The sequence below is a fragment of the Palaemon carinicauda genome, chromosome 1 (genome assembly GCF_036898095.1).
Source record: "Palaemon carinicauda isolate YSFRI2023 chromosome 1, ASM3689809v2, whole genome shotgun sequence".
In the NCBI taxonomy this organism is placed as follows: Eukaryota; Metazoa; Arthropoda; class Malacostraca; order Decapoda; family Palaemonidae; genus Palaemon; species Palaemon carinicauda.
Window position 1 is genome coordinate 57031845 of NC_090725.1, and position 20585 is coordinate 57052429.

The window sequence follows — 20585 nt, forward strand, 5'->3', positions numbered from 1 at the left end:
ATAAAGTATATTTGATAAATGTATCATTGGTGTTTATAATTTTCATGGACTCATTTTAACAATTGAAGGCTCTACACTTGTTGATATTAATATATGAATACATTGTACGCATAAATCCATAATTTTTTCCTGTCTTGGTATATGTATACAGAAGTATGCACCATTAAGAATGTATGTAGATACGTAAAGAAATTTTTGTATGTTTTCAACACTTATCATATGGGAGATTCCAGTATGTGGGAGAGATTGGAATTATTAAAGATAAAAAGTAATATAGTTGGATTGAGGAAAGGAAAATATAAAGACTGTTTTTCACAACTATTAAACTCTGAGAATGAGTGTCAAGCAGTGGAAAAAGTTCCTCCAGTAGAAGGACCATTAACAAACATCAGAGTGAGCGAAGTCGAGATTGCTATAAAGAAAAGAAAAGTAAATAAAACTGAAGGAAAATCATGGGTAACAAAAAAAATTGTTAAGACATTGGGAAATCTAGGCAAGGAGTGGATGCACGCAGTATTTGAAAAGATCTGGGATGTAGAGAAAATGCCAAGGGAATGCGAGTATAGTTGGATGATTAAATTTCATAAAAGAAAAGGAGACGTGTTAAACTGTTGGAACAGCGGAAGAATAAAGTGTTTGGAACTTGTATACCAGTTACTAGAAAGAATAGTGGAAGGAGGGTTGAGAGAATGGACAGATATACATAAGTAGTAGTTTTGGTCTATGAGAGGAAAGAGCATAGTGAATGCTATTTTTATAGTAAGACAAGTCCAAGAGAAGTATCTAGAAGGGAACTGAAATGTTTACACGAGTTGTGTGTATTTCACAAGGAACAAAAGAGGTTAGTCTATTGGTGTTTGAGGAAGAAATGAGTGTCAAAGAAGCTGGTAAGATTAGTTAGGATATATGATGGGGCAGGAACCAAATATAGGAGGACTGAGGTATTCCCTGTGTAGGTTGGCTTCCGTTAGGGGTCTGTTCTTGGTCCATTCCTGTTCGTCGTCATTATAGAAACTTTGTCTTCAGAATTATGGAACAACGAAGAATTGTGGGAACTGATTTTGCAGGTGATCGAGTCAGCAGACGCAGAAGAAGAACTGCATGAAAGGTTTTTAGCATGGAAAAAATCCGTAAAAAAAAAGGATTGAATGTGAACATTAGAGAGGACATGAAGAAGTAAACATTCAAATTGAAGATGGTACAGCGCTGAAACAGAACCATGAGTTTAACTACTTTGGATCAATAATTACAGAGGAGGAAGGTATTGAGAAACCAGTGAGACAGAGTGAAAGTAGCATGGCAAAAATGAAGACAAGTAGCAGAGTTGTTTTAGACAAGAAAATGCTGTTAACACTCAAAATGAAGATCTATATCTATCGGACGGTTATCAGGCTCATACTATTATTTGGGTCAGAAACTTGGGGACTTTTGAGAAAAAAGGAGGGATGGTTAGAAAGAACCGAGATGAGGATGGTGAGATAGATTGCGGGATAATCACTTCCGGAAAGGAGGGACAGTCATGATATAAGAAGAATATTTGGTATATATAATATAAAAGATAGGCTAGAGAGGCTCTTCTGAGATGCTATGGCCATGTAATAAGAGGGAAGGATGCGGAACCAATCAAGAGAGCTAAGAACATGTTAGTGATGGGGAGGATGAAAGTAGGACTTCAGCAGATCAGATGGATGGATGTTGTCTGGAGGGATATGGCTGGGGTGGGACTGGGGGATGCAAAGAATAGACATATATGAAAAAAGTAGACTCAAGCACTCGACCCTACTATACAGTGGGACTAATAAGGTCGAAAGAAGAAGAAATATGTATTTTTTTTTTTTTTTGATTATTGAAACATTTTTTTTTTTTTTTTTTTTTGGAAGCATTGGTGAACAGAATGATCCTTTTACTTTTTTCTCACTATACCCAAAAGCATGTGTCATTTGTCTTTCTCATTATTGTGTCAGTGATTTTCTTAAAGAATTTGGTTGCATGACCGTATAAGATGTCCATGTTATGAATTTTCCATTATTCGGGGAAGTCCATACTAGGGGATGACAAAAGCACTTTTTCTATTACGTGAGCAAACTTGGACTATTCCATTTGATCAAATTTAGCCTGTAACCTTTGACCAAAATTGGCCAAACTCAATTGAACGAATGTGAGCAAAATCGTTTTACCAGGCATGAATAAGATCATTGGATCAAAGTAATAAAATTTTTCACAGTTGTTAGTCATAATCATTTAATCAAATTTTTCTACAGATCTTTAGACAATCATTTATTGATAAAATATCTTGATTAAAATTGAAATTTGGCAAAGGAAGAAAATGCAGGTATGGAGGTAACACTTTCTAAATTGGAAAAGAAAAACACCAAATTGGACCCAAAACGTTTGACCAAACTCACAAAAATAAATCTCTTGTTAAATAAAGAGGCTGAAAATGAGAAACAGAAAGTCATCTAACCTGACGCAATTTAAGCCGACTTGGACCTTCGTACGTTGTATTACCCAAGTAAAAGTATGTGACCAGACTTGGTCACTTTGTGAGTGGCCACCAAAAAAAAAGAAAAAAAGAAAAAAGAAAAAGAAACTAAGGAGGAGGAAGGCAAAGGTATAAATATCATCTTCCTTATAAACAGATGGTGGATTTACTAATATGATTTAACGGACTTTATTTAACGCTTTATTATTACTTTGTTTGATAGTCATAGCTTTTACAATGGAGAAAGCTATTTTTTTTTGGCCGTCATCATTCCAATACACATGAACTATTGATATATTCCTGGGTTACTTATGTGTCAGCGAGCTCTATTGAAGAATTATGGAAATGAATGTTCAAGTCCCTAAATTTGTGGTTTCGTTTAGCACATTCTCTATTAACACTTCCTTGTACGCACTTATTTTATTATATATATATATGTCAGTGTCCAGTAATTCACACAGTGAGAGTAGTTGCACTATGAATATATTTCCTTTTCACAATATTCTTTGTATGATGAACGTTCGTTATATCTTTTTCACCGTTATGTAGAAGTTGTTATTTTTGATAAATTGTAAAACGTAAGGAGTAGCATCTGTTTTTTGATAACTAGTATGTAAGATTTGTTATCTAGTATTTTTTCTAATATTGTTTAGTTTTATACTTAGCAAAATTATTGAAAACCATGTTGATACATATTTTTTGAGTTGCAGTTGAGAGTTAGATGATATAGATTAAGTGTATTTTAGCGTAATTTTAGAATAAGTGGCTATATTAGTTTTAGAATACACGGGAAAGCATGAACCAACACCTTTCATATCATCCCAATCTTACCATACACGGTTATATTATCTACCCTTGTTATTTTCAACATGAATTAATATATTTCTTTTCATCGCACTCCTTTTCCATATCAAGAAAGTTTTTCGAAAATAGATTAGCCTTCCGACTTTAAGCTGGTCTTTTGGGATGCGGTTATTGTCCCCATTCAGGTTCCAACCTGGGACCTCTCACCAGTTAGGTCTTTAGGGATGAAATGCCATATTTCCCAGTCAGTCTCTAGGGCATTGTCCTGCTTGATAAGGGAATGTCACTATCCCTTGCCTCTGCCATTCATGAGTGGCCTTTGAACCTTTGAACCACCAATGGCCCAATTGGTAGCTAAATGCAGGTACCACCACTCACAGTTATCAGGCCAGTACTATTATTCACTATGTGGCAGCCGTAGAAACTTGGGGGGACTTTTGGAAAGAACCGAGATGAGGATGGTGAGATAGATTGTCGGAATATCACTACTAGAAACGGGGGATAATCAAGATATAAGAAGAATGTGTGGTATACTATATGTAATATAAACGAGAAGGCTAGGGAAACTCGTCTGATATATTATGGCCATGTAATAAGAAGGGAGGTCTTGCAACCAATCAAGAAATCTGAGAACATGCTAGTGATAGGGAGGAGCAGTGCGAGGCGTCACCGGATCAGTCAGATGGATGGATGTGGTGAGGTGGGATTGGGAGAGGAAGATGTCAGGGATAGAAGTATGTGGAAAAACTTGACTCGAGCGTCTGACCCTGCTATACAGTGGATTAATAAGGTCGATTAATCAGCATATCTGAGATGTGCTTATCTTAAAGCTATAAAACTGCCATCTCTCTCTCTCTCTCTCTCTCTCTCTCTCTCTCTCTTAGGGAAAGGTTAATGCACTTTATGTGGACAAGCAAGCCAACAGAGTTTCAGCTCCTAAAAAAAATCAGCTCTCCTCCTCTCTCTCTCTCTCTCTCTCTCTCTCTCTCTCTCTCTCTCTCTCTCTGTAGAAGCTTAATGCACTTCATTTAAGCAAGGCAAGGTAACGGAGTCTTTAGCCTCCTTAATAAATTTATTTAAGCAAGGCAAGGTAACGGAGTCATTAGCCTCCTTAATAAATTTGTCTCTCTCTCTCTCTCTCTCTCTCTCTCTCTCTCTCTCTCTCTCTCTCTCTCTCTCTCCAAGGGAACAGTATCCGATTTTTGCTGGTTTATAGATTGGGTCACTGTATGGGTCCTGGATTGGAGAGATGTAGAAGTAGAGGAATAGAATTCCTGAGTGGAAATTAATAACATTAAATGGGACTACATATCTTTCTGTCATTGTATGCCATAAAAAAACAGGAGAGACTGGGTAGGAGACTTTTTCATCCACTGATGTGAAACGTCTAGTAAAATTACTCCTAGGAAGAAGAGACAAATCCAGCGTTTTTACCCTAAGGTACAGTTGGGTTCATTAATTCCAGTACACTTAATAGGAAGCTATGGTGACATCTGACAGCTGTACATAGTAGCAGGTAACGATGTGCTTAGCTAAAGCGAAACTGTTGGCAATGCCGCCTGTAAAATAGTCACTGGGCTTGTAAACACTTGATCATTTATTTCACAATGTGCTGTCGAGCAAATAACAGTATTTTTCTATAAAGCACTTCGTAAAATTAATAAAAACGCTTTTGATTATTTATTTACAAGCAACTTTGCCAACACTAAAACGCTGCGCTACCTGCTGCAATGTACAGATATCCGACGCCTAATCTTAGCTTCTCGTGAAGTATACCGGAATTAATGAAGCCAACTGTACCAGTAACAAGTGTTTCAGCAATTACTAAGCATAATTCCAAGTCACTGTGGATTTCTTTTCCTTTATTAACGCACGGTTAGAGGGAAATATAGTGTAATAGCGATATGAAAAGATAGATTTTAATAATTTTTTAATTGTACTGAGTCATCTATTGTTACATTGCGCAAGCATAAGTTGGTTTTGCTACTCGTTTTCGTTAATTTCTCCCTGACGAAGATATTTCTGTCGAGAGTCCGACCAACCTGGGACTAACTATGTCATGGGAAAATAGTGCCTCCTTAATTAAGCAAGTATTTTGAGCATTTTAGTGTATTTATGTCCTTCATTTAGATAATACTTAATTGTATACGAATTTCATTTAAAGTGAGATATTTTATACTTGTTTTACGAGACCCCTCAAAAAGACGGCTAAATATTTAGGTATATATGCACACACATGCACACCCACCCCCTCTCACCAGAGTATGGTTACTCTCCCCTTTCCCGAAAGACAGCAATTGCGGAGCGTGACATGAGATATATATATATATATATATATATATATATATATATATATATATATATATATATATATATAGATAGATAGATAGATAGATAGATAGATAGATAGATATATATATATTTATATATATATATATATATATATATATATATATATATATATATATATACTTGTATATATGACCATACATTTGCTTTTTATTACATACAGGAGATGTCTTTTGTATATTGACTGACGCCTTTATATACATATATTTCCACACGTCATTGGTATTTTAAGTATTCGCCAGTCATTTGTTTCCCGCCATGTGTTAAATTCCGAAAAAGAAAACCTTGAAGTTGTTTTATGATTTCTTTAGAGGCATCATTATCAAGTTTATCTTCAGTTATGCAATGCGTTCTTCACCTCTATATTAAGCAAATGAAGAAATAGAAACCTGCCATATACTGTAAATTTCCACTTGAAACGTTACAACACTTCTATTTCAGATGCCTACACAAATCCCTGTTCATATATGTATATATATACATATATACATATATATATATATATATATATATATATATATATATATATATATATATATATATATATGTATATATATATGTAAATATATATATATATATATATATATATATATATGTATATATGTATATATGTATATATATACATATATATATATATATATATATATATATATATATACACACGTATATATATATATATATATATATATATATATATATATATATATATCGATTTTCTAAACACAATTCTATCGTTCATTTTTCACATATCTTATCCAGTTACACAAACTAATAAGGGAGACAGAAATTGGTATACAAATTTCCACTCAATTAACATTTCGTAGAAACTTCACGGCCCCAAACTAGACTCGAACTACTTACATAACTAAACCCCTCATTTGTGTCCTATTTGTTTTGAGGGAGTAAGTATTTCTACAAACTTTATGAGTTTGTTGTTATTTGTGATTTACGCAATGGTTCTCCTGGGAACGAACCTTCCAGCCAATGATCATTTCTTAAGTGAAGGCAACTAGAAGTTGGTCCTTACGTTCGTTGTTTATTAGTTGTTTTCCACGTACTGGAGGCTGGAATTCTAAAATCGATTGAAGAGGGCATTTTTCTCGATGTGTGTTTACTGTTATGGGAAAGGGGGGGAAGTATTTAAGTTTTCATTTCAATCTCATTATTTTTTGGTTTCATATCACGTATATAAAATACACACCCACCCACCCACCTACACACACACACACACACACACACACACACACATATATATATATATAAATTATATACAATATGTGTACTGTACTGTACAGTAATTTATATATATATATATATATATATATATATATATATATATATATATATATATCTATCTATCTATCTCTCTATTTATCTATCTATATATATATATATATATATATATATATATATATATATTAGATTATATACAAACATATGAATATATAATTGCGGTCTTTGTTTATGTAATGGCTTTTATGTTGATATATTTATCCAAGATTTAAATTCTTTTTTGTTTGATTTTTAGGCCTTATGTCTGTTAATTTTTACAGAATATTACTTCAATCATAGATAAAAGTTATTGCCAATACGAATTCCTTTTATATTTGATTGGTTTGACCGTATCTCAAGGTCCTCACCAGGTATTTACTTATTTATTGTGTTTACTGCTTTACTATGATAGCTTGATTTTAACCATAAACATATTCTTTTGTGTTTTTGTCTTTTTGACATTCTCATAACTAAGGAAATTTTAAGGTCACCGTAAGTCTTTGATTGATGAAACTGTGATACTATAACTAGGGACATTGTGACCCTATATTGAAAAAAAATTATATGACTTTTTAATGAAGGGTATTGGTATTTAATGCAGGATACCGAGACCAAATAATTAAGGATTATTATTATTATTATTATCATTATTATTATTATTATTATTATTATTATTATTATTATTATTATTATTATTATTATTATTATTATTATTATTCAAGGATACTGCTTCCATATTTGTTATTATGACGTATTCATAAGAAATTCTTCTTCGGAATTTTTTTTTATGTCTTTATAAAAAAAACCATCACATTATATTAATTTACATTATTTGCGTAATTATTTTATTATATAAATATAACAAAAATATAGATATGAACTTATACAGTATTTTACAAAAAATATAAATGAAAATCAACAAATCAAGATTAAAATATATGATTTAAAATTCTTTTGTGTCGAGAAATCTTAATCATTCTTAACATTTTCCTTATTTTCTGCTGCCTGGTGACCTTTCCGAAATTGAAATGGCTTTGTAATTTGGGGGATCCCTTCTCATATGAGATTTGAAATGGTACCAAATTGCTTTAAATTAGACCCGTGTATGTTCCGTCGTTGTCTCTTATTATTATTATTATTATTATTATTATTATTATTATTATTATTATTAGCTAAGCTACAACCCTAGTTAGAAAAGCAAGATGCTATAAGCCAAAGGGCTCCAACAGAGAAAAATAGCCCAGTGAGGAAAGGAAGTAAGGAAATGAATAAACGATATAAGAAGTAATGAAAATTAAAATTAAATATTTTAAAAACATTAAAACAGATATTTGATATATAAACTATAAAAAGACTTACGTAAGCTTGTTCAACATAAAAGAATTTGCTGCGAGTTTTAACTTTTGAAGTGCCACTGATTCAACTACCCGATTAGGAAGATCATTACTTGTTAGGTTTGTCTTGCTGTTCCCCATTAGATGTTGCTATCCCCTTACCCGCTTTTTATAGTTATTAAAATGCCCCCATTAATGAGGAAGTATTATGTTTGATTTAGAGAACCATTTTGATTAATTTCAAGTCTTTCCAGCCTCGAATAAAGACCTGAAAGAAGATAGGATTAGTGTCATCGTGAATCTTTCAGTTTTTATTTTTTTTTTAATTAAAATTTTCCCTTTGTAGCGTATTTTCTCTTAACGGGTTATTTAACTGCTTTGAGAACCCAATATGTTACATTTGGATTGTCATACTTTTGCTGTTCTACTTCGGAAGCTTCCATTAAACGGCTCTCTGAAGTACGTGACCTCGTACCTAAAACTTAGATGTGTACATTACAGTACAATATGGCCGTCTTTCATCTTCTAAAAGTGCGGCACGTTTTAAGTTGAAGACCTCGTAAAAGCTGTACATAAAACACACGCACACAAACTCATACACACACATTTTCCTTGATTATTTGGAAAAGTGATGTGGTTAGTAACAATGTCTTTAAACTCAGCCACTTGCCCCTGATGCGTCATACTCTTGTAGGATATCAATTAAATATACGGCAGTTAGGAATGAAGTTTTGAGTGATGTTATACTTTTAAATTGTTCAAATTATGCACAAAAGAAACAGATTTTTTAAGATTGTCATTATTGATATCCATATTCATTCTCGGGTGTTGAACTACCATATCAAGGACGAAGCCTGAATCAGTAACGATGTTAGCTCTGCTTGTTTGGAGAACTGGAATTTTACCATCTCTAGACAAGAATTAGATGAAATATGACATAGTGTTGTGGTGGCCGATGTGGTAACGTATCCTGACTGGTGAACGCCAGACTGAGGTTCGAGTACCGCTCAAACTCGTTAGTTTCTTTGGTCGACGCAGCCTCATCATCCTTGTAGGCGGGAGCCTATAGGTCTTATCTGTCTAGTCATCAGCAGCCATTGCCTGGCCCTCCTTATTCCTAGCTTGGGTAAAGAGGGGGCTTGGGTGCTGATCATATGTATACTGTATATGGTTAGTATCTAGGGCTTTGTACTGCTCAATAGGGCAATATCACTGTCCCTTGCCCCTGCCATTCATGAGGGGGTTTTAAAACCTCTAAACAAGTGTCACACAGAGGGTTTATCTATCAGTTAAAGATGGATGCAATTTAAAATAATTGAAAGTATTTCTAGTAGAAGAGAGGAACATGAACGGTTAGCTCTAACATTCACTCCCTCAAAATTGATTATATTTTTACATGATCTTGATGCTTATGAAGACCTAAATGGTATTGTTCTTTTTTGTATGGGTGGCAGATTTCGTAGATCTTCAAACGACTGTTACTTTTTGCAAGTGAATTAAAAGTTTTTTTTTTTTTTATGTACTTGCAGTATTGGTATGTTACTATATTAGATAATTATATATGTAACACTTATACCCTTTTTTAGTTGTAGGCTTGCCAATTACCGCCTAATTTATATAACTCCCATTCTTATAAATTTTTCGAAGATCTATTTTCGAAACGGTTTAATTCTGAAAGTAATCGTCTGTCCTCGAGTATGCAGTTTGGGTTTCACAAAGACCTTGGTATTTGTGATGCTCTTCTAACGAATTTCAGTGTTGAAGAGAAATTCCTAGTTTCTGGTCACCAACTCACCATGTTTGTATGACTTGACTTTTACGGATGCTTTTGAATTTTAGGGCTGCTTCTGACTTTGTTCCTTATGGAACCCTTGTTTTCAAATGTAAACATGTAAGTTCTTAGATAATTTAAAAAAATATAGTTCAACGAGTAGTTGTTAGTGAGTACCATAATGACTACAAATATGGAATATCTGGTTTGTTGAGAAGGTAGTGTCCTATAACCTTTTACTATGCACATTACATGCACTTAATATGTTCTTTGGCCTTGAAAACAAGCTTTGGTTATGCAGATGATGCTACTTTCTTCGCAACGACCACGTCTTCTAATTGTAGACCTCAGGTTACTGTATCTCTTTATTCAAATCAAGCTAAAATTTATATTTGGGGGTAAATTATGGACAATGAAGTTTAACACTAATGAATTACAATGTATGAGTGTTATTAGATGTAAGATATTAGGTCAGTTCCACTCTGACCTTTTGATTGACAGTTTCTTCCACAACCTACAGCTCATTTAAAGTTATAGGTGTCATTTTTTATTAACAGTTCCTTTGGAACAACATATCCGGACTGTCTTCTTTAATTTAAAAAGGAATTAGTACATTGGAAAAGTCTATAGATTTTGGGAGACTGAGAAGGTTCATAGTATAGCTTTAACTGGTCTAACATTGTTATTCATACTAATTTGTTTGATATTTTCTGTAGTTTATTCCTTACGTCTGTTTCACTCTAGGCTGCTTTCCTCGTAACATTCTTGTTTTCACTCAGTTGGAAGTTTGATTATAAATAACTAGCATAATATTAATGATAAGGATAATGATAATAAAAATAAAAGCAAATTGATTATTTTGGCGAAATAAAAACAAGTAGATTATATTGTCGAATTCGTTTCCTTATTTGCTATTTCACAATTAAATCATATTCTGCTTTTCTTAGTTTGAACTGTCTACCATCATATTAACAAGGAAAGGAATCTTAGGGACTTGCTTCTTTCATTAATATTTTTGCCGGCGATTCTAACAATTTTTGACCGATTCTTATTAATGGATGCATGTGATATAACGGGCCCACATTGATTTACGCTTCTGAAGAAGAGGTTCATAACCCCGTCACCTAATTTTGGGGGTGGGGTAACAATTGGTTATATACTGCATTGATCATCTTGTCCTTTTGACTGGTCATACGGTACTACATTGGATCCCTCTTTGATTACGGCTAATTTTTCCTTTACCTACACATACACCGAATAGTCTGGCTTATTCTATCCACGTTCTCCTCTGTCCACATACACCTAATAACACTGAGATTATCAAAGAATAATTCTTCTTCTTCGCTCAAGGAGTTAACTACTGCTCTGTAATTGTTCAGTGGCTACGTTCCTCTTGGTAAGGGGAGAAGACACTCTTTAGCTATGGTAAGCCGATTTACTAGGAGAAGGACACTCCAAAATCAAACTTGTGTTCTCCAGTCTTGGGTGGTGCCATAGCCTCTATACCATGGTCTTCCACTCTCTTGGGGTAGACTTCTCTTGCTTGAGGGTACCCTCGGGCGCACTATTATATCTTATTTCCCTTCCTCTTGTTTTAACAAGTATTTGTTGATTATATATGAAAGATTTATTTCAATTTAGTTACTGTTCTTAGAATGTTTTATATTAATTGTTTATTTACTTCTCTTGTAGTTTATTTACTTTCTTATTTCCTTTCCTCACTAGGCTATTTTTCTTATTGGATCCCTTGGTCTTACACCATCCTGCTTTTCTACTTAGGGTTGTACCATAGCTAATAATAATAATGATAATAATAATAATAATGATAATAATAATAATAATAATAATAATAATAATAATAGATTTTTTTTTATAAAAGAATTTTGGTCAACTGAGATCCAGGGTAATTTTAGAACCTCTATTTGGACGACAATGGCATATAGTCTTATCTTCCACAATACTAAAAGCAAGACATTGTGGCATGTAAGAACCGTCTCGCTTCGTTATGCAAATGTGGGTAATTCCTTTACAACTTTAGCGATGAAGTTGCTGATTCTGAGGTTTGAATACTAAGTTGACCGGAATAGTACAGTTGGCGGTAGGCCTATCCTAACAGGGAGAGAAAACTAGAAAAATACAGAGTAAGGTGATATTGATATCTTTATCTTTGTGATGTTGATATTTTTATTGGCCCATGTTGAAATTAAAATGCGTTATAAACATTGGTAGTACAGCCTAAATCCATAAAGCATGAAGCTTTCATAAGGACTAGATTTAGTTAACATGAAAATAAGGACAGGCAAGTGTCATGGCCAGGCTGAAGACACACATAAATACAAATACATGTACATTCAGACTTACATATGTACATACATAAACACATACATACATACATACAATATGCACACATACACACATACTCACATACACCCTGCCTAGCATACATATACAAATGCATACATAAAGAAATACAAATGTAAACGTGGAAAGGAATAACATGGCGGAGCTTTTGCCTTTATTATGAAAAAAAAAATGAAATGGATTAGGAAGAAAAAATTGAACTAGATTTTTTTACATTTAAAATAGACGGTAAAATTTGGCTCATATAGTTCTTCTCTTGGCTTGGAGGGATTAGCGTGCGTCTTGTGGTAAATACTTGCCAATAAAGATGTCAAAGAAAATGATTCATCACTTCTTGCCATAAGCTATTTTGTACAATTCTCTGTTGTATCAGATCTTAGCGGGTTAGTATTACGTATAGTTTCAAAGCAATTTCTTAATTTTTTAGGTAATTATTTTTGCGGTATGGTTCATATGGGTTATCCATCTGTCAATACTCTTAATGTGTGTGCATATATATATATATATATATATATATATATATATATATATATATATATGTATATATGTAAATATATATATATATATGTATATATATATATAAATATATAAATATATATAGTATATATGTATATATATATATATATATATATATATATATATATATATTTATATATTTATAACTATATATATATATATATATATATATATATATATATATATATATATATATATATACATATATATATATATATATATATATATATATATACACACACACATATATATATATATATATATATGTGTGTGTGTGTGTGTGTGTGTAATGCATTATAGCATTCGTATGAATTAAGAAAGGGAGGGATAAAGATAAATATGTTTATAATAGATACCTTTCACCTCTATGATGCTTAAAACTCATAATCTTGACATTTCAAAGACAAAAATTGTTCATTCAATCATGAATATTGATATTTGAGCATAATACCAGTATATAAGATAAAAAAGAGGAAGAACTAGAAATCTTAACCGTTATTCAAATTCATGAAATAATTATTAGCCCAAGACATTTTTAAGATTCAACCAGGGACTCTCTCTCTCTCTCTCTCTCTCTCTCTCTCTCTCTCTCTCTCTCTCTCTCTCAGGGAAAGGTAGAAGCTCGTTAGAATCTCGGTCGGGATGAGGGGAAACAGATGGATGCGTTCCTGATAATGGAAACTATCTCTGTTCAACTATCTCCTGTCTGGTCTTCAGCTGCTGATTCTCATCTTAATTTGTTGGACAGAAACTTACGGTCTATTAAATTTCTTATTCCTGATCTAGATATTAATCTCTGGCACCGTCGTTCAATTAGTTCATTATGTATGTTGCATAAGATTTTTCACAACTCTGACCATCCTTTACATTCAGATCTCCCTGGACAATTCTATCCTGTTCGTAATACTAGGCAGGCAGTTAATTCTAATAGCCAGGCCTTCTCCATCACGAGGCTCAATACTACGCAGTACTCTAGAAGTTTTATTCCAGCTGTGACCAAGTTGTGGAATGATCTTCCTAATCGGGTGGTTGAATCAGTAGAACTTCAAAAGTTCAAAGTTGGAGCAAATGCTTTTTTGTTGACCAGGCGGACATAGTCTTTTTATAGTTTATTTATGACATATTTGTTTTTGATGTTGTTGATAGTTTATTATATGACATGTCTGTTTTGACGTTGTTTCTTATTTTAGAATGATTTATTGTTAATTTGTTCTCTTCATTTATTTATTTCCTTATTTCCTTTCCTCACTGAGCTATTTTTCCCTGTTGGAGCCCCTGGGCTTATAGCATCTTGCTTTTCCAACTAGGGTTGTAACTTGGATAGTAATAATAATAATAATAATAATAATAATAATAATAATTAGATACATTGTTTTTAATCGACGTTTGCAGGTTTCTTGTAGGGTGAAGAGAGAAGAAAAACAGACGTTCAGGTCTGTCTCACCGTTTAAGTAATTGTATTCCATCAAAATGTGATGGACTCTAAGAGGTTATCATTACTCCTTGGGGGCGAATCCATTAAAAAATATGTAAGAGATTAACTTGTTGCATAAGTTGAGAGTAAATCTCTGCTTATGGCTGATCTGATTATACTTTCTTAACTATATATATATATATATATATATATATATATATATATATATATATATATATATATATATATATCTTTACAAGATAATATTGCTTTTAATTTTAAGCTTTCTTGCCGTTTTTAGTCATTATACATCATATTTGTCATTGCATAATGATCAATGATTATACGAATGAGAGAGAGAGAGAGAGAGAGAGAGAGAGAGAGAGAGAGAGAGAGAGAGAATATTTCTTTACTCTATGCCGTCTTTAGATCCAAGTATAGCCCAGGAAATTACTAGAAATCTCTTCGTCTACAGTTATTTGAAGATCAAAGGGCAGTGTCAGGGCTCATTAAAAAAGAGTTAAATAAGTCTTTTTTTTTTTTTTTTTTTTTTTTTGAAGGATTAATGATGATGCTCTTTTCGTATCTTATATGAGCAGACGAAATACCTGATCAGTCATATGACCTGAAGTTTGCAGTTAATTTGTCTTTTAGTACTAAGAAGTTTGGGACGCTATAATCGGTTTAGAGCATTTTTACTATCGTTAGAAAGCAATGCGTAATCTGTGATTTTACGTATGTAAAAAGTAAAAAAAAAAAAAGAAATATTGTGAAAGGTTTTATTTTTTAAGGTTTAAACATTACACACATTTCGAGATATTTAAAATTTTTACAACTTTACCTCGTGACTATTAGAACACATATAACCTATTTCTACTTTTGTTTGTATTCTTTTAGATAGAAATGAGTAACACGAGAAGGAAATGCTGTAAACCAGAAGTTGAGTCTTGAAGGGAGATTTTTTAAAGACTGCAGTGCCTAGAATGTTGCGTACTCGTGGTTCATTGTACTGTGATCAAACCAAATAAACAAAATAATGGCTGGTGGGCTCCAAAATTTCTACGAAGATGGGGCTACAGATGCAGCCTACTTACTGATACTGCCTACTTGAGTCATGCCTCCTGTAAAGGATATAACCAAATTCCCTTTTCCGTACAGTATATGCGGGACATGAAGTCTGCAGCAAAGGAAAAGGCTGCAACAGTAACAGTTATTATAGCAAGTCTGTAGCTTGTGAAGGCAATGCAGTAAGGTATTATCTCAAGTAAGAGGCCTGTTTTATTGAAAGGGAGTACAGAGCAAGGCCATGGGTTATATATTTCTCGTATAATCTTCAAATTTTGATACAAAGAAAATACTCACCTTGGCTTTCATCTATTGCCTAGTTTACTCAAGGTTTTTTTCCTTGTGAATGAAATTAAATCTTGTTTATGTGCAAATATGCCGAGTGCATAAGCAGTACTTCTTTGTTATATGCAGTAGGGCTGTGGTAGCCTATTGTGAACGTCCCTGAATGGCCGTCTGCTGGACTGTGGTTCGAGGCCCGCTCAAGCTCCGATAGTTTCTTGTGGCGTCTGTAATCTCATCATCCTTATAGGGGTTGGGTTGGGGGAGCCTATAGGTCTACCTGCTGGGCCATCAGCAGCCAATGCTTGTCCCTCCCTATGATGGAAAGGGGGGCTTGGAAGCTGATCATTTGGTCAGTCCCTTGGGCATTATCACTGTCCCTTCCATTTGACATTCATGAGTGACCTTTTAACCTTTAAATCAGAGCGAGTCTATGGGATACGCAAAAGGCAATGTCATCAGTTCCGTCAAAGGATTTACTTGGTCTTTTATTCGACATGTGATCGTTATCTCATAGAATTTGAAATATACCGTAACGCTTACTTTCTACCTGAAGCTGGTCATGTTTTTTTTTTTTTTTTTTTTTTTCGCGCTCTCGTTTTAAATATCATATTGTGTATTCTTCTCCATCTATTGTGTTGTTTTTCTATGGATTATGGCATTGATACCTAGATTTTGATGTTAACCTCTGCCTTCAGGTACCATCGCACTTCTGTTATTTTTAGTTAATGATTCTGCTGTTGTAATTTTCTGCCAAATTTTCAATATCAGCTTCTCGTTTAGTTATCTTTTTGTATTTCTCATTTTCATCAAATATCTTGAATCCTACGTTATATATGCATTGCTGCCAAAATTAGATCATTTTTTTTTTATCTCCTGAATTCAGCAATGTCTGCCTCCAACAAAATTCATGGAGAGAAAACGGGACTAACAGAATTAAGTTTTTTTCCCACCCAGAGGCGTTTATCGGGATCTGTGAAATACGGAGTTTTTTTTTTTTTATTTTCTGCAGCACAACTGATTTATTGGGGGAAACAAATTCGGAATATTTTCTTTATAAGGCAATAAAGGAATACGATAATCAAGGACACATGTTGCCTGTGTGGAAAGTATATGAAATACTAAAGGAAAAATGTAAAATTACGCGATGTAAAAAATTAAAGAAATAAATGCAAATTATGAAATCAGTCAAAATAATTAATAGTATGTAGAAAAATTTCTACAGATAATGTAAAAACGGTGAAAATATATGAGAAATTTCTCTTTCGAAATATTTATTACCTTTCCTGTTATTTTTTTCACCTCTGTCTTTTTTTTTCGTTTGTTTGTTTGTCACCAGCCTAACTCAAAACGTTACGGATGAATGATGATGAAAATTTAAGGATATGTCAGAAATAAGTCAATTAGAAGCTTTTAGGTTTTTGGCGGAGGTTTGCACTCTCTGGATGCTTTTTTACTTTTTTTTTTATATAGAACATTAAGAATGATTATTACATCAATATTACATTTTCGTTAAAAACAAGACTTTGCACGTCAAATTTAAAGATGCGTGCACACTTATTTAGGATAAACCATTACATCATAAGTAACAAATACAGCTGACGGTACATAGACTCATGAAATCTAAATAAGAGACGAGGAAAAGCAGTTTTATTTATCGAAGTTTACTTGTACCTCTTTTGAATAAGAGTTATTAGATTATTGTGCCCGTTTTTATGTCATGTTCTCTTCTATTTATTTAATTAGTTCTTCTATTCACTTGTTAATGGGTTGTAGACTTGCCGTCAAATTAAAGAATATTTTCGATATTTTTCTAGTACATTTCGAAATTTTGAAGAAATATTACTTAATGTACAAAAATAGTTTGAAGTAGGAAATACAATTTGCCATTTTGAAAAAAATATTTTTGCATGTACAAGAATAATTTAATGTAGGAAAAACATTTCCTCAATTTTGAAGAAATATTAATTCATGTATAAAGATAATTTAGTGAAGGAATTACAATTCACCATTTTGAAGAAATATTGCTTCATGTACAAAAGTAATTTAGTATAGGAATTACAATTCTACATTTTGAAGAAATATTACGTCATGTAAAAAATATTTTAGTGTAGGAATTACAATTCGTCATTTTGAAGAAATATTACATGTACAAAAATAATTTAGTGTAGGAACTAAAATTCTCCATTTTGAAGAAATATTCATTGTACAAAAATAATTTAGTGTAGGAACTAAAATTCGCCATTTTGAAGAAATATTATTTCATGTACAAAAATAATTTAGTGTAGGGAATACAGCCTATTTCGCCATTTTGAAGAAATATTATTTCATGTACAAAAATAATTTAGTGTAGGAACTAAAATTCGCCGTTGTGAAGAAATAATATTTCATGTACAAAAATAATTTAGTGTAGGGAATACAGCCTATTTCGCCATTTTGAAGAAATTTTACTTTGTGTGCAAAAATAATTGGGTGTAGGAAATATAATTCGCCATTTTGAAGAAATATTTTTTCTTGTACAAAAATAATTCAGTGTAGGAAATATAAATTGCCATTTTGAAGAAATATTATTTCATGTACAAAAATTATTTAGTGTAGAAAATATAATTCACCATTTGAATAAATATTTCATGTACAAAAATAATTTAGTGTAGGAATTACAATTCATCATTTTGAAGAAATATTATTTCATGTACAAAAATAATTTAGTGTAGGAAATACAATTTACCATTTTGAAGAAATATTACTTCATGTACAAAATATTTTAATGCAGGAATTAAAGTTTGTCCTTCAGAAGAAATATTACTTCATGTACAAAATAAGTTAATGTAGGAATTAAAGTTTGTCCTTTTGAAGAAATATTACTTTATGTGCAAAAATAATTTGGTGTAGGAAATATAATTCGCTATTTTGAAGAGATATTACTTCATGTACAAAATAATTTAAAGTAGGAATTAAAGTTTGTCTTTTTAAAGAAATAATACTTCATGTGCAACAATAATTTGGTGTAGGAAATATAATTCGCCGTTTTTAAGAGATATTACTTCATGTACAAAATAATTTAAAGTAGGAATTAAAGTTTTTTCCTTTTGAAGAAATAATACTTCATGTGCAAAAATAATTTGGTGTAGGAAATATAATTCGCCATTTTGAAGAGATATCACTTCATGTACGAAAATAAATTCGTGTAGGATTTGCTCTGATTATGAGAGCTCCATGTTGTTGCTTCGTAATCACTTGTCGAGGTAAATATTTGTTCCCATTTTAATGTTGTGTTATGAAGCTTGGGTTTTGAGTAACTATTGTGTTGTGAAAGTATATTATTCCTGTTAGGTGTCCCAAAAGAATGATGCATGAGAAGCCTTGATTGACATTCATTTAATGAATTTTTGGGGTTTTGAACATATTATTATTATTATTATTATTATTATTATTATTATTACTATTATTATTATTATTATTATTATTATTATTACTAAACTTCTTTGGGAATGTGTTATTATTATTATTATTATTATTATTATTATTATTACCAAACTTCTTTGGGAATGTGTTATTATTATTATTATTATTATTATTATTATTATTATTATTATTATTATTATTATTATTATTTGGTAATGTATGACATCCTTTGGTTCATAAACGCAATTTTACACAAGGTGTGATGTCGCAGTCCTCAATCCTCTTACAAATTTTGCCTCCTAAAAAGTTCTCTCTTATCTTACCTTGCTGTGATGTAGACGGCTGTATTCAAACGTATAATTGAGAGTAAAATTTGCAATATCTATTGGCCATTTTAAAGTAAATGAAATTCTATTTTGCCTCGGGAAGATTCTGGGTACTAGATTAATTTATTGATTGATATGAGGTTTTCTGGTATCCTTACATCCAAGGTCATTGACGCCGATATCGTTTATTGTAAATAGAAAATAAAAGAATATTCAATTAAAACCATGAAAGCAAAGATGTTATTTTTGAAAGTTATATATCTTTCAGAAGACCTGCATCTGAAATAAAGCTAAAAATACCAATAGCATGGTAGGACACATCATATCCAAGAATCCTGACAAGGATTTCTTTCACTGTTATATGTGGGGCATTCGGTCAGCAGGTGCCTCACTGTCAATGGTACCAAACAGTCGTCGCAATATGGCTGGTATTGGTCAGTAAGCAGATATTCATGTGTCAACCGAGTGTGATCAATGTGCAGACGATAAAGAGTAGTCTCCCACTTTCGGGGCATCATGTTGACTCAGCTGCTGTTGCCATAGCTAAGATCTGTTTAATATGTTAATCTTATTGAGAGTTTCCCCGAACTGAAAATTACATGCCATTTATTAAGCGACTCATTAAGAATTATCATTGTTCAAATTGCTGATGATAATGGTAACAACGGGAATGCTCATTATAAATCGAATGACAAAAGTATCAAATGAACTTAAACTCTCAACACTTACTGGATTGTTTTCATTGGTGAAATAGCTTGTCTTCATTTTGATTGCCATTTTTTATCTTGTAACTCGCACGACTATTATGGATTTTTCACTTTGGGATTGAAGAGCTCCAGCAATTAATATTCGCCTCCGCCAATTCGTCACTCTGATTTTTCATCCCTCATACTCCACCTTTCTAAGTTTTTCCTCACATCCTAACGTCCCCCTCCTCCTCCTCCTCCTCCTCCTCTTCCTCCTCCTCTTCCTCCTCCTCTTCCTCCTCCTCCTCCTCCTCCTACAGCACCAGCATATTGGCAAACGTTGGGAAGAAGGACACTCCCTGCAATACCATCAATTCAAAGAACAGAAAACCTACTCGCCACCTACCTCTTTACAAGCACAGACACAGTCTCACTACAGCCTCACCCACAACAAGTCTTCACCCACAATAATGCCTGCACCCACAAACAAAGTACACACAGAGAGAACGAGAGCGAAG

At 32.6% G+C, this 20585-nt stretch overlaps 1 protein-coding gene across 16 annotated transcripts in view; it reads left to right on the top strand.

Moving 5' to 3' along the window:
* brp (bruchpilot) overlaps positions 1-20585 on the top strand; it is a 630212-nt gene that overhangs the window by 482467 nt on the left and 127160 nt on the right. The gene's annotated exons all lie outside the window — the stretch shown is intronic.